The sequence below is a fragment of the Rattus norvegicus genome, chromosome 9, assembly GCF_021556685.1.
Source record: "Rattus norvegicus strain SHRSP/BbbUtx chromosome 9, alternate assembly SHRSP_T2T, whole genome shotgun sequence".
Classification (NCBI taxonomy): domain Eukaryota; kingdom Metazoa; phylum Chordata; class Mammalia; order Rodentia; family Muridae; genus Rattus; species Rattus norvegicus.
Window position 1 is genome coordinate 125045706 of NC_141542.1, and position 23787 is coordinate 125069492.

Here is a 23787-nt window from a genome sequence, read left to right on the forward strand (position 1 = left end):
GTATGATAACTGCCTCCTTCATATTATAAGGCACCGCCATGACTTTTCCCAAAGTAGCTGTACAATATATTGCTATAAGCAATGTGTGAGTGCCCCAGGATCTCCACTTTTATGTTAACTATTTTTACTTGTTGTTTCAGCTATTCTGATGTGTATGTCAGGAGAGATTTAAGTTTTTAACTAAAAAAAAAAAGCGAGGCTGCATTCTGTTTCTCCAGATAAACTTTTAGTTTAAAAAGTTGTTCAGAATTCTGGCGATAATTGTATAATACTGTTTGCCACATAGGTACTTAGGTAAATTTGAACATCTAATAGTGTCAAACTCTAGCCTGGTAAAAGGACAAATATCTTGTGTTTGCCACAGAACCCCATCCATGCTGCCTGCACTAATAATAGCCAATGGCCACTGCTGATAGATGTGCCTTGAGGGATGTCTCATTTATTCCAGAAATACACATCTGTTAACTAACTGGGTAGTAACTCTATTCAGGCTCTTGGGTGAAACATACAATGGATGGCAGCAACCTACCAGTTAAAATTTGGGTCTTTGTGATTGTTTAATTATTCATTTATTTGTCCAAGAAATGGAGAATATCTCATTTCAAAGTCCTTAAATGTTGATGCTGACTAATAATATTAAGTACATTGAGCTGAACATCAAAATTCAGGACAGAATAAACTTTTTGGAAACAGAGGAAAATGTACATAGTTGCTGAAATTAATGTGAAAAGAAATGATACATACTCATGACATGGGTTCATGGTGACTATATATCTGTGCAAATATATGTATATAATATATATATACATATGTGTGTTATGATAAATATTCCTTGTACTCTTTCAAGATTTCCTCATTTTTAGAATAAAAGCTTCTTTGTCCGAAAGCATTTTGTTTCTGTAAGCCAAATTTGTGCATGAGAAAAAAAATCAAAACACAAAAGGCCACAGGGGCTTTCATACATGGAAGCAGAACTTAACATATGATGGAGAAAACACCACCAGCATTTTCCAGCCACATGTATTTGCAGCCTCTTGGGAGACAGGAGGGGCCTTCGTCTCAGTTGTTTTGCTTGCCGCAGGATTCAGTCTCAAAGATGATTGTGATCACCTGACTGGACAGATGCAAGCAACTGGGAAGAGTGGTCCTTAAGGACTCGTGGCTACCTGACCCTACTCAGTGGGAAGCCTTTAGTGAGAGCCAATTGCCCTCTTGAGACCTATAGAGGAAGGAAGAATCACACTGAGTAAAGTGTTACATAAGCAGCTGTGTGTTCTGTGGATGGTGTCATACATTTTCAACTCTGTTAACTCTAGATTTATGACGGATCAGTTAAAGCAGAGCCATTGCAGACAGCAAGTATGCTTGCCCCGGTGATGGGTGTGACTATGTACTTCGGATGTATAGTTCGGTCCAGAAAATTTGTTTGAAAGAACATGAGAAACACCAGTAATCTGGTTCATGCTTGACATGCCCACCTGGGGTTAACAGGTGCTTAAATTTCCAGTGACCTGGGCCCCTGGAATATCCACCTGCATGTATAAGAGTAATGGAGGGTCACAAACAGATCAATCCTTGCCAGAAAAGCACTAACTCACATAGGAATACAATCCAAGTCCTTTCTATGAAAGGATGGTTGAGGGTGTTTGTGTTAGCACCTCGGGGAGTACTGAGAACAGAGCTATGGGTAATGGCTTTGGGGGTAATGGGATCATAGGTTTTTAAAATTTAAATGGAAAAGACAAGAAATTAGGAACCGTTCCATGAATAAGAGGAGAGACTGCTTATAATGGCAGCTACTTGGTAAAATAAACAAGGAGCATGAGATGTTCATCTCTGAAAAAAATCACTGACATTCACAGAGCAGGTACTAAGCAAATGCTATGTGCTTGATCAATAGGACTTCAGGGAGACAGAGGCAGGCCATGGCAAGGAGAATTAGCATTGAGTTGCAGAAGCATGAAGGGGTAAGATGGTAGGGGATGGGGGAGGGGCATGTGAGTTTTCTCTGATGTCAGGGATTCTTTGCATGAATAATAACTTGGACCCATTCATATTGCAGATAGAATTCTTACCTAAGAACCTGGAAATCATCTCTATTCTTGGGTTAAAGTTTTTAACTGAATTTTCAAAATACCTTTTCTGGAGCATCTTCCTAGGAAGAACCAAAAGGAAGACAGCAAAAGGCTTAAGGACCATTTTAATGAAAGCAGTGCCCAGGACAGGGGTACCATGGCTTGTAAGAAAGAACAAAGGGAAAATCTGGAAAAGAAGAGAGAATCAACTGCCTCAAGGCTTTGTCCATTGAACCTTTTTCTGAGTTGAACATTTAAAAAAATGTGTTCTTCCCAGAATTACAGCCTCTGGATTGACAACTGTTCTCTGCCTTTTTGGGCTAAGTTAGATAAAATGGGAAAAAAATAATTTATTATAGTCTGTTACCGTACATTTTAACTCTGTAGTCAGTGTATTCTGTGTGGCTGAAAGCACATTGGTGTTCAAGAGGTAAGTCATTTTATTTGTTAACCCATCTTTACCTTTTAGTGTGTGTCAGCTTTGGGTGAGGAGGGAACAAGGAGAGTTTCTCTTGCTGCTGATTCACCCTGTAGCTTTCACTAGCTTACGTCTGGAAAGCATTGAGTTAATGCCAGCAGTTTACTCTGGTTTTGCAACCAGTATGAAGTTCTGTTATTGACTCAATTTTGACTGAAGACCAACCAGCAAGCCCCAAGCTGTCCCACTTCCTTTACAATATAGCAGTGACGAACAGCTGAAGGGGCTTGCTGAACTGTTAGCTTGTGAATGTTCTGAGCACCTCTTTTTGAGAATATGCTTTCTCTTTGACTGTGTAACTCCTGGCCTACCCAGTGGATACTTCATTCTACTCTTAACTGTAAGGTTCACAAAACAATACCAAAAGGGAAGAAGGAAGACTGGATGAGGATAGGGATGTGCAACCTTATTTTGATGAAATCACTGATTCAAATAAATAGCTTGCCGCTGTCCCCAAAGTTGTGCAAACTTTTCTAGGAACAGTTGTTGTGTGTAGTTTTCTACTCTACCATCTTTGCTATGGGAGGTGACCATGTCACCAGCCCCAACCCAGCTTCCCTTGAATCCTTGGAGAATACACAGTTTTTTTCCTTTTCAACTTGCCTTAGGACACAATTGCTGGGCTACTATCTCCTACCGGAAGAGCATGCCATTAATAGTATTTTTATCTCCACTCCTCCCACCTGCCCTATACTTCAGTGGCCAGTCCCACCTAGCCCCTGACAAACATCCCTGACCACCTGTCTGTAGCATTGGCCACAAGCTTCAGCTCCTTTTGAGACCTCACATGGCTGCTGCCTTCTTTTCCCTCCAAACTATTGCAGAAAAACTTTCTCCTTCCTTGTGTCTGCCTTTTCCCCCCGGGACCTGGAAGTCCCACTTGTACCTTCCCCCTAACAGTTGGTCCTCAGGTGTCTTTACTAACAGATCAAGAACCAATTGGGGAAGAGGACCTTAGTTAGCATCAGCACTACCCCCTTTAAACAGCAGTATGGCATTATTTCATGAATGGTCCCCTTCTGTCAAACATTCCAATACTACAGTTTTCTTTCCATATTCACAAATAAGGTGTGGCCTCTGTGGTAAAACTGTATGTTATCGTAACAGGAAAAAATGCACCTGGATGTTTTCAAAAATGACTAAGCAAATGTATTATTACCACAGAAGGATCATTCTCTAAGAAGCTAAGAATAATTCAAACAAGACACATAAAATAAACGATAAATTTCAGCCCAGTGTTGCTTAGATTAATGAGTCCATTTGTATCATTGCCTTAGTGTAATGAAACTAATTTTTTTCATGAAGCTCCTAATACTTTGACAAATGATTATCTGTTCAGATGTAATCTTTATTCACAAGGAATCAGAGAAGGTGAAACATCGAAGGCAGAATGGTAGTTGTTGGTGCTAATTTTATTCAGTTTATTTTGATGTGCCACTGATGTAAACCTATTTCATTGTGCTCGTTACATCTTCGTAATTAGAAGAAGAAATGAATGCTTGCAACTAAACATTAGCTAGTCTTTGAGACAGAATGAGCTATGATTTTAGAATGTCTAACGAAATTATTTATTGCAGAAGTATTAAAAAAAACTTACAAATGTGACCCTGGGTTCTCTCCATATGGCTATTTTTGTAAGTTCTTATGGACCAGAAAACTCCTCCCCCAAATATGCCAAGCTTAATTTTCTGCTCCATGGAGCACAGCTAGTGTGCTTGCAAGGCCCTGTGACATTTTCCACAGCTCGAGTTGCCAACCACTAGAAGCCTGTGGCAGTGCTTAATCTACAATATACAAGCTGACAATTGGTGAAGAGAGGTTTATGTAATTCTTGCTAATAGTCCTCACTGGTGATTACATCACCGCCAGAGAACCATAAAGGACAGACTTGTGAAAGCTGGGAAGTTAGCACTGTCTTCCTGTGATGATCTCCGACACACCCCTTCAACTTTCTTCTTCACAGACTTGCTTGCAAAAAAAATTCTGATTTTTTTTTTGCTAAATGCCAAAAATAATAAAGCATTTTTTATTGTGCTGCCTCCAGTGTGTGTGAAGGCTATGATTTCGATCATCAGCATTTCTACAAAGTGGCCTATGTTCATTCCAATGTCTCCTGAACAGTTTTAACTAGTAAAAGAATGGCATGTCTGGATTCTAAAGATGTGGTAATCAGATCAAATCTATAATCTGAAGGACTTATAATGACAGCATTCAGAGTCAATGGAACTGAAAAACTTTGTGTTCAGGACAGAATTCTCTGCAGTGTCATGGTCATAAATAAATATGTATCACCAAAGGCTGTTAAAGTCTGAGGGAAATGTGGCTGTTCAAACAGTAATACTTCAGCACCTGCAGTATGTTCTAAGACCAGTAAATGACTCTGTATGTGGTAAGTTATTTCACAGAAATGTGCTGAAAATTTTTTAAAGAAAAACATTTTAGCCAGATGGAACGTGTTTACATAATCAACTTTAATAGTATATTGACTCATATGAAAATTATCCATTTTGTTGTTTCCCTCTTGTCCTAGATGTGGTATTACCTTTCACAATTAAAAGATGCATACGTTGATATCTGTCCATGCTAAGATACTGCCTTAGAAGCCTTTACATCCAAAGGGATAGAGAATCACAAGGACCCCCGAGCATCCTGTATTCTGTTGGTTGAAATTGTTATCTGCATGACTGAAACTCATATTTGTTTGTCAGTGACAGATTCAATTATTTTTCTCAGTAGACTGTGAAGTCCTGTGTGTGATATGTAGAAAAGAAGGCCTCTGCAGAAAAAGAGTGGGTATCATTTAAGAGACTCAGTTCTTTTTTAAGTTCACTTCATTCAAAGTTGGTGACTGGAGAACAAATACTCAGGAAATTCTGACATTTCATAATAATTATGCAAGAGTAATGTGATTGCCTTTACTTTAAAAAATCTGCAAAATAACTTTTGAAAGGACAGAATTCCCACAAACTTTGTACCTTCACCAAATGTCAGACCCTTATATAACTATGATATAATTATAAAATCATGAATATTGATGTAACTTATACACTGCTTCAAATGTTGCAATCATGGTATACTTATTGTATATCTTGGCTCGCTTGTGTTTTTACTCTCACGGCTCCGCCCTTCTGTGAGTTAGTGAACTCCCTGAGACGTTTTCCTTCTTAACCCTGGTGTTGTAAAAGTGCTGGCTATATTTGCTTTGAAGGATGTCCCTCAATTGCTTCACAGAGTTTTCCTATCTAGCTAATTTCAGATTATTTGTCCTTTGTCTGACTATCATGGAAGCTAAGGTATGACCTCAGGAGATTCAGGAGGCTGAATTGTCTGATGCCCAGGGAGGTGAAATTTGCTCACTTGGTTGATGTGGAAGGTGTCTTTTCCACTGCCAATTTACATTTTTCCTTTTCTGTTGGCTACTAAGCATCTTGTGGGAAGGCTGCCCAGGACTATCTAATATCCTAATTCCTCATGTTTTTTCCCTCATTGCTTTTACCACCCAGAAATGATCCCTGCCTTCAAAACAATTGATAGTGTTTATGGGAAAGTTATTTTCTTTTCCATTATTCTTTCTGTGCGTTTCTCTGTGAATTCTACTCTCAGAATGAGTTGGTGCATACTCACATATTCAGTTGGTGACTTATCTATGAAATAGACATTGGTTATTTATTTTATTCTGTGCACATTGCTCTGGACTGGGCCATTGGGAACCCACTGAGGTTGGGTCCTTTGTTCCTGTGATATGATCTTACTCTCAGCACCCAAAGACCTTGCAGTCTCATCTTGCTGCTTTCCCACCTCTTGTTCATCCCCATTACATTCCCCAAATCAACTATTTCCTCTGAGATCCTGAATTCCTTTGCTGAGGAGAGATCCTTAGAAACCAAGGTCTGGACAGTAAGTGTGCCCACTGCTGCACTGTAGCCACTGACTAGAGAGAAAATGTGCAACCGTAGACTTGCACTGAGACGCACACAACCCTATAGGTCGCCATGGGAAGATACACGTTAGTGTCTTACTCATGACACCACAGGCCTCTTTCTTAACAGTTCCCTTTTATTGCATGCACCTGCTTTTAAAATATCACTAGGATGCATTTATTGTACAAAGTGCTGTGATATTATGACATTTTCATAAATGCCATTTCCTTGCTCACTTTCTTCCCTCACATAGCTTCTCTCTTGTCATCTGTCCACTCCTGATCATTGCCTATCTCTTCCCAAATACTAACCTTCCTATTTTCATACAAATAGTTAGTGACATACACATGTATGGTTGTCATTCTGAGTCTGGTTTATATGATTACTTTAATGACAGCCAGATCCTTCTATTTTTTCCAAATGACATAATTTCCTCTTCTTTATGGCTAAACAACATTCCGTTAGGGTTAGAAGAAAGAAAGGAGGAAGGGCCAGAAAGCTGGTGGGATGTAGGAATTGAGGGACAGAGGGAGGAAGGGAGTAAAACCCAAAGTTTCATTCAGTGATAGAACATTGCAGCTGATTCTCATGGTTATCGACAGTGGTGGATTGGTGTGCATGTATATCTGAGGAACGGTGACTTGGGTTCCTATAATTATACAAAATATGGGCTGGACCATACAATACCTTGTAAATACTTTTGATTTTACGTTTATTTTATTTTCGATTTTTACAATTGGTATTGTAAGCTACAATTCTACAACAATACATAAAGCTTCCTTGTACCCAATATATACCAACATTTATCTTTTATTTTCTTCATGATAGCCATTCTGACATGGTAAGGTACAGTGTCAGTACACCTTGAGTGGTGGTTAAGTGTGTTAAGCATTTTTACACACATGTGGTCGTATGTAGTACTTTTGGGAATTTTCCTGTTGATTTGCCCATTTGTTGGATGATTGGGGAATGGACACTTGAATATTGATCCCCTAACAAATATCTGGTGGCCACAGAATGTCTCTCATTCTATAGGCTGTCTCTTCACTCTTCTGGTTGCTTCCTATACAATCCCATTCGATAATTCTTGTTATTAATTTTTCGGGCTAGCTGTACTCACTTCAGAGTTCTTTGCTTATGTCTATCCTGTAAAGGGTTCTCTACCTATTCCAGGAGTCTTGGCCTGTGCTGAAAAAGAGTTTTCCTGGAGCACTTTGACAGTGTTATGTCTTACATCCAAGTACTTGATCTCTTATCATAACTGACTTGTTCAGACTGAGAAACTTGTCTTAATATATCTAATCAACTGCACAGGACTCCACTGCATCACAAGGAACTGTCACAATTACAGTCTTATTTATACCACTAGGACAAATTAGTCTTTAGTGAGGATACGGTGTGTATGTAAAGATCTCGTTATCATTAAACTTGGTATATGCGACATAATAATGTCCCTAAAAGTTACTTAGATTGGTTCCATTAGTTCTCGAACTGTGATTACTTATTTTAATGTAAGGTACATGAAGGCTCTGAATTTCTGAATTCTATGCTATCTTCTTGGTTGTTTTGATATTTGATGTTTTCTATTTACTTTGTTCTGGTTCATATCACCCATGGGTACAGATGTCGCTGCCTCTTCCTTACCATTCAGTTTGTCTGCATGGCTCTTGAAAATCATGTTTCTTATCTTCACTTCACAAGGTGTACATAGATGCCTATAGAGTATTTTCTCATAATTTTACTAAATGTTTATCAATAGCTAGTTCCTAAGCAATTTCTCCCTTTTTTGGCCACGTAAACCATGTCCCGCATGACAACTACTTTTGGCTGTTTAGAAACCATGGAGTAATTAATTTCACAATGTTTGTGACATGAGTAGGATTTCGTTTACATAATTGTGGCCTGAAGCAAGTGATGCTGGAAGTTTTATTGCAGTATACTCTCATGACAACTGTTATAATAGTAACTTTTAATCTTTCACTTTATCTAATGTTTAAATTGAATGTAGATTAAGTATGCTAAGGAACAATTACGATAATACTTCACTATCATCTTAGGCATAATGCATCTAATGTTAGAAATATCGATATATTATTTATAATTAACATATGAAACAGTGAGCATTGTTGACTACCCTAGCCTACTTGCTAACAGATAGGCTACGTATCCTTTAGGACTTGGGTCTACAACTCTGCATTTTGATCACTGTAGATAGCATACAAACTGAGCAGGTTGTATTTAGAAACACATACACAAACACATGTATGCATGTAATAACAACAAAAAACGGAGGCCATGAACTTGTGAGAGAGTAAGGAGGAATGTATGGAGGCATTTGGAGTAAGGAAACAGAAGACAAATGATGTAGTTATAATCTCAGAAATAAAAAATAATGTCAACATTAAAAATTTTAAGATGTTGAAAAAAGTGACAAGCTACAACTGCTGTGTGGATAAATGAGTTCATGTCATGTGGAAAGAACAGCTTTGGCGATCTGTGAACACGATTTTTTTTTATTTTAACCTGTTTGTTTTTTTTTTTTAACCTGTTTCAGAAAACTGTGGGTTGTACTATTGGGCCACTTCCAGTGACTGCTGCTCAAACCTTTTTCTGGGACATTTTCTTCGAAAGACCAGCACACCAGATAGAATCCCAGATTAATGAAGGTCTTCCAGAAGGGACTACATTAGTCTCACCGGACTGGTAAGAACTTAACATACCTTTGTATTTAATGTTCCTAAACATTTCTACTTTTTCATTGATTGGAAAGATACACTTTTAAAAAACCATCAATGCATCGAATGATATCTTTATCAGCAAATGTTCATCTATTTGAAGGAGATTTAGTACACACATAAAGTAGACAGAGTTAACATTCAGTTTAAGTGGAATTTCCTAACAAGCATTCTTCCTTGTAAAAATGTGGTACAATTTATGAAACCTCTAATTGCTACAGTCTGTGCTGATTTTACATCTGTATAGTCAATGGCTGTAAAATGGGAAAGCAATTTCTCTAAAATTGGCTGTGATGAAAATGTGTGTATTATAATTACTTATATGCAAATTCTTTTCTACCTGGCTTTCCCTCCTTGTTTTGCTAGTTTCTATAAATCATTCCCAAGTTTCTTTTGTTAGGTTTGACATATTCTGTTATAATATGTAAAATCATCAGATACTCTGATAAAAGTTAACTTTCAGAGAATTGGAGCTGGGAAAGGACAGTGAGTTGCAACCAGAAGCTAGAGCAGGAGCCTTTGCTGTAGGGACTCCTGAGGGAGAAGACGAAAATGAATAAAGATAGCTCTGCATCTTCTAGGCACACAAGCTTCCCGAGAACATAAGCCTGGGGGTAAAGACCATTAATGGCTCATGACATGATGCCAATGGGTAGAGAGATGTTAGGACATGGAAGCCTTCTGAAGGGTTCTCTTCTCAAACACAGGAGTTACTCTTCACCTCTCCTATCTGATACTCTAGACCTACGTCAGTGCCTGTGAAACCAACTGACTTTGTAGATAGAGGATAATCTCCTGAGGTTCACATTCATTTACGGTGTTCAGCAGCTTTTCGTGTATTTTGTGCGTGATAGCAAGGAATCATTTCCCCAATGTTTACTAGCAGTAAAGGCCTGGAAAATGGGACCTGGGAGGTTAAAGGTATATAAATGCCATGCTTTACAACATGGCGGCTGAGATAAAGATTCTTGAAACAGATCAAGGATTCTAGATTGAATTCAGACCCTGTTACCTTCTGGGCATCACTTCTGGGAAGTTTTGAAAATTAAATAAACTAATACATAAATAGAGTCTAACAATAAATAGGCATTATTCTATTAAGCCAATGTACAAATATTTAAAATAATGTTTTAGGCTAGTTAATCTTGTCCTTAATTTTTTTCTATGAAGACTAAGTTTCTCATCCAAAAACTCAATTATGATGAATTTCTTTTTTAACTATCACTCAGTCAATAGCAGTTGGAACACATTAGGGTTCTCAAGAGTACTATTGATTTGGGACTCTTAAATCTAATGAAAATATGTCTGAAGGCTATTATAGCTTAGATTTTTATCATCCTGTCACTGCTTACATGGTGATTTACCAAGCAGAGTAGCAAACTTTTCTAAATCCCCATCTTTGAAAGAAAAACAGCATATTGTTTATGCCAGTTCTCATGAATAGTGAATGTCACAGTGTCGTGAATAGTGAACGTTACAATGTCGTGAATAGTGAACATTACAATGTCAGGAATAGTGAACATTACAATGTCGTGAATAGTGAACATTACAATGTCAGGAATAGTGAACATTACAATGTCGTGAATAGTGAACATTACAATGTCAGGAATAGTGAACATTACAATGTCGTGAATAGTGAACATTACAATGTCAGGAACAGTGAACATTACAATGTCGTGAATAGTGAACATTACAATGTCGTGAATAGTGAACATTACAATGTCAGGAATAGTGAACATTACAATGTCGTGAATAGTGAACATTACAATGTCAGGAATAGTGAACATTACAATGTCGTGAATAGTGAACATTACAATGTCGTGAATAGTGAACGTTACAATGTCAGGAATAGTGAACATTACAATGTCGTGAACAGTAAACGTTACAATGTCGTGAATAGTGAACATTACAATGTCAGGAATAGTGAACATTACAATGTCAGGAATAGTGAACATTACAATGTCAGGAATAGTGAACATTACAATGTCAGGAATAGTGAACATTACAATGTCAGGAATAGTGAACATTACAATGTCAGGAATAGTGAACATTACAATGCACAGGGCACAGCACAGAATTAAGACATTGGGGTTAGGCATAGTGAATGGTACTGTCCTCATTGTTATAAATTTTCTTCCTTAATATATGTCCAGCCACCTCTGCTGTGATTGCTTTGCGGTCACTCTACTTGGTTTTGCTGAAGTAGGGTCTCATGTAGCTCAGGCTACCCTCCCACTGCAGGTGTTGTCTAGCAGCTGTCACAAGAATTTAATGTGCAAAACCAAAGCATAATGTCCCATAATGTTTTATTTTTTGAAACATTTGAAATATAGCTTTTGAAAAATGTTGCTTCATCATTTAGACCCCTAGTGTGGTATGTTCAACTTAAGCAAACTAAATAAATAAAATTGTATTTTGTGACACTACTAATTCATCTGTATGGAAAACTACTATAAGTTTTCCAAATGTTATCATTTCCAGAGTAAATTATATAAAATTAATAAATTAAAATGAAATTAAATAATAATAAAAACAATAAATTAAAATAAAAATAAATTATATCACTTCCATAGTAAATTATAAAACTTTGATTTTTTTTAAAGTTGCCTTACACTTAATGTTTCTTAATGGCAGATTTTTTCCCCTGTTCTATCAATATTTAGAATATTGAGACACAGACTTAACCTTCTGAGTCATGTGCTAAACAGTCAATAAGCAGGATGCCACCACCTTATGCAGCCCTTCCTCGAATGCTCTGTTCTGTCTGCACCATCTTCGTCTTAAACATCAGAATACGGTTCTGTATTCTAACCCAAATGCCAGCTCTCTTTTCGTTTATGATTTGCCACCACTGATGAGTTCTAGGAAGCCAAAAATGTTGAATCAACATCTCATGTTAAGGTCTGATGTACATCATGCAAAATTGGGAAAACAATAAAGTGACATTTTAGATGTTTTTGTTTTCTTCCATTCAATGTTGTACATTTGTTCCCAGTACACTTTTAAGTAAATTAGTTACAGAAACAAGCAGTAGAAGGAACAATCTACTACACCTCCCAAGATGTGTCTTGACATTTGTGGCCGATCTAGCATTAAATATAGTAATCTTCAGTAGTGCTAACTCACCTGTTTATGTGAGCTGGACCCATGCCAGATTATTTGTGGCAGGAGCAATGAATTAATTCATTTCATCACATCATATAGAACTTTAAGAACTCTTTCAATGTAGGCAATAAGGGTACATGAGACCCTCTGTACAAAATTATAAAGATTAAAACTACTTTCATTGGGAAATACTAAATCTATTTACTTTAAGTGTATAAAATATTTATTTACCAATATTTAAAATGTAAAAGCTTATAGACTATATTTTATCTATATTATTAAATGTAGCCTTTTATGTTCCCAAAATATTGATGACTAATTTAGTTAAAAGATTTCTGCACTTACCAAGCATTAGGTGATGCCTCCATCAACATTTCTTAAAACACTCATTGCCAAGTTAGCGACTCAGCACAAGCTACAGTTAGAGACTAATATATCACCAGATATAACTTGCGAGTCCATTTTAGTTCTGTGGACTGGAGAGGAGAATTCGTTTAGTGACTCAATTTAGGAGATAATATGAAGTGAGTCCAGTTATAGGATTTTTAAACATGATAAATAAAATAACTTTCTCAAAGTCACTCCACCAGGAAATGGAGAGAGAGAGAGAGAGAGAGAGAGAGAGAGAGAGAGAGAGAGAGAGAGAGACAGACAGACAGACAGAGAGACAGAAAGACAGAGAGAGAGACAGACAGAGAGACAGAGAGAGAAGGGGGATCAATTCCAGATTGTAATGCCTTAAGCATTGTAACATGCTTCCTATTTCAGTGATCTATGAAAGATTCTGAGGCAACACTTCCCTTCCAGACAAGGTCCAAATGAAATCTTTCTCGACTTTTATATCTGGCAGGAATATGTTAACGGTCAGTTTTTCAAACATCATGACTGACATTTTTTTACATTGTTCCCAGAGAAGAGTAGAGTAGGCAGAGAGTAAGACTGAAGAAGAGTTATAAGACAGAACTTCACATGACCAGATGACTTTCAGGACATCCTACTTATGTTCTGAGAACAAAAACTCAACTAATATTTTGATTCTCTAGATGAAATAAAATGTTTCATATCAGTGGTTAATATAAGTTTTAGACAAAGTTAAGTTGTTATGCCTTTCACTGGGTCCATTTTTATTCATTAGTGATACTGACTCCTGTTATGTTCACTGACAGTCCAAATGTCTTATGAAGATTCTAAATGTGATCCAACTTCTCCACACAAACAGATCCAACAATCCTTTTCTAGCATGAGGAGCTGCTTGACCTTGACCCTCCCATCCACACACATCCTTTAATCTACCAGATCTGATCTGGATCTCACATTGAGTGCCCTCTGCTAAGTCTGACCACTCCTGGCTTCACTGCAACCATCCTCAAGGCTTTTGCCAGGGCCTGCCATTCCTGTCCTCCAACTCACAGGCTTGGATAGAGACTCGCATCCTGTATATCAGCTCGCTCCAGTCTGTCTACCATGCTTCATTCTCCTGAAGACATGTAACTCTCTAAGCTAAATCCACCTGCTCCTCCTCTCATCTGCCCTAACCAGATCTGTTCAAATCAGATACAGAAGTAAAAAGAGAAGTCCACATGCCCAGATCTCACTGCAAAACTACAAACAACATGAAAGACCAAGCCAGTATCTTCCCTCCAGAATCTACCTAGAGGAACTCCAGAAAACATTTTTTAAATCATAAAGAATCTGTCAAAAAATTTAAGGGATTTGAAGAAGACACAAAAAGGTAGCTCACTGAAATTAAGAAGAAGGAATAAAAAGAAACTATGTGCCCAGACAGTTCCTAGGAAAACACAAACATGCGGCTGAGGGAAGTGGCCAAGACAGTCCAGGTCCTGAAGAAGGGCGCACTGAAGAGGACTCAAGCTGAAGTGAAGAGGGAGTTGAAAAGGCAACAGCTAATTAGTAAGATCAGGGAACAGGCTTTCAAGTAGAGTGGATGGAGCTGAAGCTGGAATATTAGTACTGAAGGTAGAGTATCTAGAACACTTTAGCAAGAATTATGAACTTTTAAACACAGGAAATGGATACGTAGGACTATGAGACACTATGTAACCAAACCTTCAAATCGTAGGTATAGATGAGGGAGAGTTACCAAGTCAATGTCATTGACCAGCTCTTCAACAAGATCGGAAAAATTTCCCAAACTAAGGAAAAAGACATACAGACGTACAAAGTGCACAGAACACCAATAGAAAAAAAAAGCAGAACAGAACATTTCCACAGTATATCATAGTTAAAACTCTCGGTATGCAAAACAAAGAACATATAATGAAAGCTGCAACAGGGGGAACAAAGCAAATCACAAATAAAAGAACACTCACCTGAATGGCAGCTGATTTCCCAACAGAAGCTTTGGAAGTCACAGAATCTAGAGCAATGCATTACAAGTTCTAAATACACATGGCAGCCAACCTAGACTTATATAGCTAGCAAAATTACCTGCCATAATTGGAGGGGAAAGGAAGATGCCCTGACTTATAAAAAGCCTATCTATCTATCTATCTATCTATCTATCTATCTATCTATCTATCTATCTATATCTATCTATCTATCTATCTATCTATCTATCTATCTATCTATCTATTATCTATTTACCTTTCTATCTGTGCATCCTAAAGCAAATACAGGAAGTAATATTTCAGGCTAAAGGGAGAAATGGACACATCCAAGAGACTGTGGGAAGAAATACAGAGCCTTAATTATTAAACCACAAAGTATATTGAGAAAACCTACACACACACACGCACACACACACACACACACACACACCACCACCACCACCACCACCACCACCACCACCAAAACTCAGCAACATGATAGCAGTTATAACATACATTTCAATAATGATTTTAAATACATGACTATCCACCGTGACCAAGTTGATTTTATCCCTGGTTTTCAGGCATGGTTCAACATACAAAAGTCAATTAATATAATAATAAATATGAATGAGCTTAAGGAAAAACTTATATGACCATCTCAATAGATGTACAAAAACCTTGGATAAAATCCAACAAGTTTTTAGGTTAAACTGAACTAGAGAATATAGAGCTAGAAGGAGCACATCTAAACATAGTAAGATTTACATATGAAAATCCTACAGCCAATAGCATCCTAAATGAATGGAGAAGAACTTGAACTAATCACACTGAATTCAAGAATGACGTAGAACTGGCCACTATCACTCCTTTTCAATACTGGGCTTGAAGCATTAGATGAAGCATTAAAACAAGAGAAGGACACCAATGGGAGGCAACCAGGGATATAAGACGTCTATCCCTGTTTCTAGATAACATGATACCATAAATTAGAGATCTCAAAAGTTCTACCAGAAAATCATCTAGAAATGGTAAACACATTCAGCACTGTGGCAGGATAATCAGCTTTATCGAATAAATGCCTTCTCTTTTAAACACACAGCAATCATACAGAGAAGGAGATCATGAACGTACACCCATGCACAACATCTAGAAATAAATCTTACCAAGGAAAACATGGCCTTTACAATGAAAACTTTAAACCTCTGAAGAAAGAGATAGGGAAAGACAGGCAGAAATAGAAAGACATCCCTTGCTCATGGATTGCTAGAATTAATTTTGTAAAAATGACTGAAGCCATTTACCAGTTCAATGCAATCCTATTCAAAAGTCCTTTCTCATTCTTAGAAGAAACAGAAGGGGGAAAACATATCCTAAAATTCATGTAGAAGCACAAAAGATGCCAGAGAGCCAAAACAACGCTGGAAACAAGAACAAAACCAAACAAACAGAAAAACATGCTGGAAGTATTACTATTTTATAGTGAAAATACTTGACAAGTAGATGGTCCATAAACTTCTTTGGCATTTTAATATTTATTAACTAGAATCTGGCTATATGTGCAAAAAAAATGACTATTTGATTCAATGTCAGTGAAACAAGTTGAGAAAGAAAGAGAGACACAGAGAGAGACAGCGAGACAGAGACAGACAGAGACAGACAGAGAGGCAGACAGAGACAGAGGGAGAGACAGAGAGAGACAGAGAGACTGTGTGTCTGTGTGTCCATGTGTCATCCCTGGTCATTCCCAGACCCAGTTCTTCTCACATGGTGAGAACTTCCAACACTAAGCCTTCCCTAACCCCAGTGGATTCACTTTTTAGGCATGTCTAAAGATTAGAATAGTTCTCTCTTTTAAATCTCTCTAATGAATCTTTGAATAAAACGATTTAGTTTAACAACATCTTTTTGATGTTGGCTGTATAAAAATAGTCCTTGTATGTTGGTATTGGCAGTGCTACATGGGGACTCTTGTTAAATACCTGTTAAAGGTGTAAGTCCATAGTTCTATTCAACCCTTTCTAGAACTTAATGAGAACCATCTGCTATGGACTCTATATCATACATAGTGGTTGTGGAAGTTGCATGTCTATTCTGTCTACTGTTACATGGTATGACCTCACTCTAGAACTGTTACAATATGTTCAGCTTTGGCTGTTGATATGTTAATGTTAAATATTAAGTCCACATTGGATGGCTGAGTCTTGAAGGTTTAGAAATCCATGGCGTTGCTATCTGTAAAATTTTTAGTATCTATGAAGCCCTGGCTGGCCTCAAATTCACTATGTATACCAGATTGACTGAACTCCCAGAGATCCAACTGCTGCTTCCCAAGTGCTGTGATTACAGATGTGTACCCCCATGTCTGACTTCAGTTAATGGAATTGTAAACAAAGAATAATTTTAAAGAAAGAATCAGTCTGTGATTTTAGTAGATCTGATAATAAATATATTTAATGAAATATGAGTAAATGGTAGTGAAATTATTATGAGATCTTTATATAGAGAGAACCATGGTCTGTCTTAGATGGTGAGCCAGAGCAGGGATTGCTAATCATTACACCTGACAGACAATTCCAGACAGAGACAAGATCATATGGCTGCTGTAGGTACAACCAAGGCAAGGTATTTTGCAACACTGCCTCCTAAAACACTGTGGGAAACCTTTAACTGGAGTTGCTGTGTCCTCCACAGCCCACAGGGTAGAGATGCCTGGATGGCATTTCAGTCTTTAATGATTGTTCTTCATATTGATTTTTAGATGGCCCAAGGGCTTATAGAGAAAGCACATTTTCTTCCAGGAGAAGAGGCTTTTTACCTCAGCCCCTAAGGTCTCCATGCTCCTGGCTTCATCAGGGTAATTGGCAGACAGGGATCAATATCTGAAAACAGTGAGAATAGAGCCTTACATCCCATTCCTGGGCAACAGGGGATCTGGCAATAACCATTAACTTCCAGTTTCCCTCAGCTCGGCTTCACCTCCTGTTACCTGATAGAATGGACTAAAAAATATTTTCTATAACGGAAAGCAAAATTGAAAGGTGTATAGAATAGATGAGCTTCCAATTTTAATGCATGAACCACATTATTGTGTGGTCAACAAGAAACTTAAAGATAAAAATGAAGACTTGTCCCTGAATTATTAGTGCTAATGAAGGAGATGGTAATTTATGGTGCTGGTGTCAAAACCAATTCTTGTCTGAGTCTAGGGTCCAGGCTCTTTTCTACGGATAATACGTTCTCATGTGTTATAAGAAAAACCTATATTAGTGTTTTGAGCCACTGTGAAGAAATACTGAAGAAAAGGAGCTTACATAAGAAACATTTGTGTGGCTAACAGTTTTACAGTCCACTATGGCTGAGAGTGTGGTGGAGCAGAGTAGAAACAGAAAAGAGGAAATACAGGAAGAGGTACTGCCAAGACAGGACTCCAGTGACTCAACCCAGTGTTCTACTTCCTTAAACTTGGGCCTCTCTCATACTTTCCAGTATCTCTTGCTAAGCACGAGAGTATCCATTCATTATATTACAGCCTCACAAGCCTACTTCTCTCTCTTTAAACAGCATCATAGCCTATCCAGCCTTCTCTCACTCCAGGCAATAAGAATTCAGAATAACCCATTCTCCATGGGTCTGCAGAATGTTAACTGAGTGCTGTTCGGGCTACCTACACTGTTGAACCTGTGTAGTGAGTTATGGTGAGAGATATTTTTAAATATACAAGCAGGTAAGACATTTTTGAAGTCCTGCTTTCAACTTGAGACTGTTCATGTCTAATAAATGTCTCAATCACGATGCCTCAGTGAAGTATAAAATGATGCACAGGTGACTGTAATAGGAAATAGTCCACTTGCCTAATAATCTATGAAATTATTCTCCCACCTTATATTAAGACATGCTGCTCTCCCTGACCTAAGATTATATAACTCCTAATTCATCCAACTTCCAACATGTTGTCATTTTTAATGATACAAACAGCAATTCATAATCTCCTTGTGAATTACTAGAGACACACTGTTATGATCTGCTGTTAGTACTCTCACTAGTTACTATCCTCAATCCTTGGTAATAATAGGCACTCAATATAAAAGACTTTGAATGATGGATGGATAAATATAACTGATGCTCATGCAAAAGGCCATTTAGCAAGAATAGACAGCACTTTTACATTTCGAATGCAGATAATCCTGTGACTGTTACACTACTGTAATGAAGATTCATTGAGACTTTCGGAACTTCACAGCACAAGCTAAACAGGGTGAGGAAATTGACTTATTTTTTTTCTGGTGACTGTTCATTATCTGAAGTTCAATATAATGACAAATGAACGTTTTGCTTTGTAGTTTTCAACTATTTTAAAATGCATTGGTGTTTCAGACAAAGATAATTGTAAAAACTGAACAAAAACAAAGATAAAGTTTGAGGTGGTAAATATGAAGGGTAAACTCTCATAGAAGATAAAATAGAAAGAATGGGATAGCTTTTAATCCCAACTGGAAAACAGGGGAAGATGGCCTGGTCTAAGAAAAAAAGACAATTAACAAACATTCTGAGTTCTCCTAATGATGTTAGGGGAACCATCAATTTATACATATATTCATTTCATCTTTGATTGATCTGGGTGGTAGTTTTCCTTATTAGTCATGATTGACATTTAGCATCTAATAATACAAAGGTTGCTTAGAATGCACAATTCTTAAAGAGTAGTAGAGCAAAGAAATTATCTTAGGAATTGCATGCGTATAATTGTCTTTGCAATAGTTTCCAGTTCTATCAACTATCATAGTTGAAAGTTTACAGGGGTAAGTAATTGTTAACCTCACAGTTTCCCAAATATCAAGTTACCACTTTTTTTGTCTTTCTGCACACCATGATGGTAGCATGATTTAGATGTGCTTCAAGACATTTATGATCTGAGAGTAAAAATGGAAAAAGAAATCACTACAATTGTACCTTTAAACTGCTTTGTCCAGATCAATTCTTGATATTAATATGCAATCTAAGATAAAGGAGAACTGACATTAAATTTTAAATTATTCAGTGACCCAGCTGCAGTACAAAAGAATATTTAGTGTTGTAAGATGATTTTGTTAGGAGGAACATAGGCCCTTTGGTGTGATGGGTGAAGGATCTTTTATAAAATATTTTACAGGAACTTATCAGCCATTTGGATAGCTATACTCTCTTTGACTAAATGTCTCTGTATCTCTTTTATTCTTTCTGTGAATCTGTTCTATCTCTGTCTTTCTACACTCAAGCCTACCTTTTATGACTCTATGGCCCCAAAAGTATTTTTTCTATAGAATTTTTTAGATTGATCATACAGAAATATGTAAATTGCTTTCCTTATTTCCATCAAGATGCACAAAACACTTAACAAAAGGGATTTGAAGAAAGATGAACTCAGTAGATCATATGTTGAGGATGTACCCCATTATGCTGGGAAGGCAGTGGAGGCTGCTCATGCTTTGTCCTCGGGAAGTTCCACAGATGCCCAACTCCTGGAGTAGTCCCACCCACATGTGGAATGACACAGCTGACCCCAGTTTATCAAATTCAGAGATTCCCTCACAGATGTGCTCAGATTTTTTTCCCTAGGTTATTCTAGGGCCCATGAAGTTAGTAATATATCATCATCAGAACGGAGGCCCTACAGACTGTTGCAGATTCCTGAAAAATATGTTTCCGTCAAATTAGTTGTTTGTATAGAGTTCAATAAGTAGTAGTGGGAACAATGTGTTTGTGGAAAAATCCAAGAACTCCTTTTAATGCAACTATGTGGCTAAAGTACCTAACAGGGAAGGTAGGACATGGGAAGTTGCCAACTCATACTCATCAGCTTTCTGGGCTGTACATCCTGAAGGTAGGCATTTTGGCCTGGCTTACATTGGTGGCTTTTATGAAACAGATTAAATTCTTATCTCTTGATACATCAGTTTATGGCCTAAGTGGAGGTAGAAATCAACCAATAGTTCTGAATCATAAAATATATCACAAGTGATTCATAGCACATGCATACTTATAGACCTGCATATGATATGATACTGATAGAATTTTAATTCAAAAGCCCAAGGGCATTTCCATATCTTAAAACATCATAGCATTTCAATTGCTAATTTCTTCCTTCAAAGTACATTCTGCACCAAAACTCTCAGCGTATTTGGGTTTTGAGGACTTAAAATAGGAAATGAGTAATTTTGATTTCTGATTTTTACATTCTTGAGCTTGGTGTATAGTCATCCCTTAGCATCCACTGGGGGACTGGTTCCAAGACACCCTTTCAATCTCCAGCCTTTTAAATGTAGCCGTTCCTTATAGAAAACAGTACAGTGTTGGCATCAAACCTACTCAGCCCTTGCAGCGAGGTATTCAAGATCATGTTTAGAATATTTATAATGCAGAACGCATGTCCATGGCAGTGTGTTGTTTATAAAATAATGTCAAGAAATCTGTGTTCCTTTTAATGGTTTTATTAATTCTTTGATAATTTCAGACAAAAGGTAATTGTCTTTTGAATATTTGTACTCCCTTTTCCTATGTCTATAAGATGCATCCCATTCTATACCTGCTCAACTTTGTTAATTCCCCTTTTATCCCATTGACTAACGTTAATATTTCCTATATACTGTCATGGTGTGGCTATTTACCATATCAGGTTAAACCACTCAGGGACCGCACTCTTAAATGAAAATCAGCAATGACACATCATTTTCCAAACACACAGTCGTAGGTGTGGTGGTCAGTGTCATTAATTTAACAAAATCCAGAATCATCTGAGAGACAGGCCACTGTGGGGGTTTATATGTATAGCTTCACTTTGTGTGGGAAGGCATGCCACTGTGATCCATTCAATGACTTGGATCCAGAAATGTGTCAAGGAGAAAGCTGAGTAGCCATAGGCGTGTACTGTTCCCACGGCAGATACAGTCAAGCTCCTGTTCCATTGGCTTCTCTACCATTCTCTAAAGTAAAGCCTCCCATCCCAAAGTTGCTTTGTCAGAAAAACAGCAATGAAAGAGAAACAAATATCCCTGGGTTTCTGAGTGGGGAACCTACTCTCAGGAGAGCCAACGGTGAACATACTGACCTGGGGTTTGGCACTTACTCTGAGCGAGATGGTGTCCTTCAGTCACTGTTGCTTTGTGCCCCTGTGTTGCTTCATAGAGCCAGGTAAAGCTTTAAGTCTTGCTATTTAATTCCAGATTGCTAACTAACACTTAACCCCGATTATTGAAGTCTAATTACACAGGCCTTACTGGTATGGAGAATCTATTTAGTTAAGCTCTTGAAACAACTAAATTCTGTGTTAGCACATTCTATAAATTTTACTGTGTACAGCACTGAATTCATTGCTGAAGGCCCAAGGGTGGCCCTTGTTTCTTTTCTCATTCAGTGGGTTGTGTTGTGAAAGGCAGGGTGAAGTAATCACCCAGCTTTGTCACACTTTGGACTTTGAGTACACCTTGCCTTTCTCTCTCTAGGATGTCTTTGGAGCCAACCACAGAAGTCTCTCTGTTTCTATTTCTTACCATTTAGGAATCTTGCCTACTGGGATGTTTATTGCTTAGTCAACCAGATTTTCCCCCTTTATGAATTAAATGCTCACTGCTTTTTTCAAGCTGACTGTAACCATTTGATCTAAAATGTGAACAGAAAAATTGCTTAACCAACGATTTGTTTTGAGTAGTGTTAGTGTCTCGATACATCAGTTGCCTGGAATGATGTATAAATTCACATTCAGTTTTAATAGCCTTGCAAAGCAAATATAAATTACACTGAGGTTTGGAGATTCCTCAGGACATTTTTCATTGTCTGATTGAATTTTTTCCCCAAAAACTCAGAGACATGCAGAATTTATTGTTCTAGCCATATTTCCTCTAATTCATATAACTTCAAATCTCAAGACTGAATCTGGATGGAGAGTGTTATGGGTCTGAAAGTGAGGGATGGCGCCATGCTGTTAGTGACCATAGCTGCTGTCATTTCAAATGCCTCTCCCTTTAAGCAATTTAAAAGTCTCTGCTCTTTATTGAACGCTTGTACCCGATGGAATGTAATGTGGTGTGCATTTGCAAGACTTCTGAGGGCACCTAGGCCATCCCAAAATTTATACTAAGACTCAGATCTTTTCACAAACCATTGTTGTGTGTGTGTGTGTGTGTGTGTGTGTGTGTGTGTGTGTGTGTGTGTGTGTACTGGATTCAGGATCCTTCTATTCTCTGTTGAGATTGTCCCATTGCAGGTTGTTCTGGTGACAGTCAGAGCCCCTTGTAGAAGAAAAGTAAGCTGCAGTTCATGGCAATTCACAGATGCCTTTTAAAAGATATACCAAACAGAAACTTGCCTTATCACATTTCTTTTGATAAACTCATATGCAAATGTTATTAAAGTGCTACCACACAAAGGTTAATTGATACCCTGTCACAGACACTAGGGTATCAGGGGACACCAGTGCAAAGATCTTATTTGTGTATTCAGTTTAGGGTACTTTTTATTATATGGATGGCAGTGAGGAAGGGAAGCAAACATTTTATTAATTTGGGGTTTTAATTTCTGTTCACCTAATGAAATAATCTATTGTAAAACAACACCCCCTCACACACATATATTTATCATTCATTCTCTGTATGACATAACACTTCTCAAAGGGGATGCTTTGGCCAATGGGACATTCGTAGACCATTGTTGAACTTACTTGTACAGCAGAGGCTTCCTCTTGACTGCTTTAGGACCCAGTGCCATGCAGCCTACTAGATAACGAAATGTGTGTGACCCAATCATTGTCCAGTTTCCACAAGGCCATCTGAATCAGAACGGTCTGACCTTCCAATGCTCTTTAAAATCCCAAGTTGGTTTTTGCTGGATCGGCAGATACAAAGTTGGGCCAGCAAAATTACTTGACAGAATCGGGAGCAAACTAAATGGAGATTATACCAATCTAGTGGGCGCAGGAATGGTTTACTGTATACAAATTTCTAATAGATACATGAGATAAAAGCAATCCATTGTAGCACGAAGGAACGTAAAAAGCTGTGGCAGAGAATTACCAGGGTTGGACCACCAGGTGAGGTTTTCAAATACCTTGCTTTTATGATCATTGTATTTATCTCTCCTCCATCTACACTAAAGGAAATGCTAAGCTGCATT

At 37.7% G+C, this 23787-nt stretch overlaps 1 protein-coding gene across 9 annotated transcripts in view; it reads left to right on the forward strand.

Moving 5' to 3' along the window:
* Nucleotides 1–23787, forward strand: part of Dlgap1 (DLG associated protein 1) — an 870386-nt gene that overhangs the window by 109019 nt on the left and 737580 nt on the right. For all 9 annotated transcript variants that reach the window (XM_087567550.1, XM_087567553.1, XM_087567556.1 and 6 more), the window contains exon 2: nt 9028–9176. The gene's annotated coding sequence lies outside the window, so the exon portion shown is untranslated. The remainder of the gene's footprint in view (nt 1–9027; nt 9177–23787) is intronic.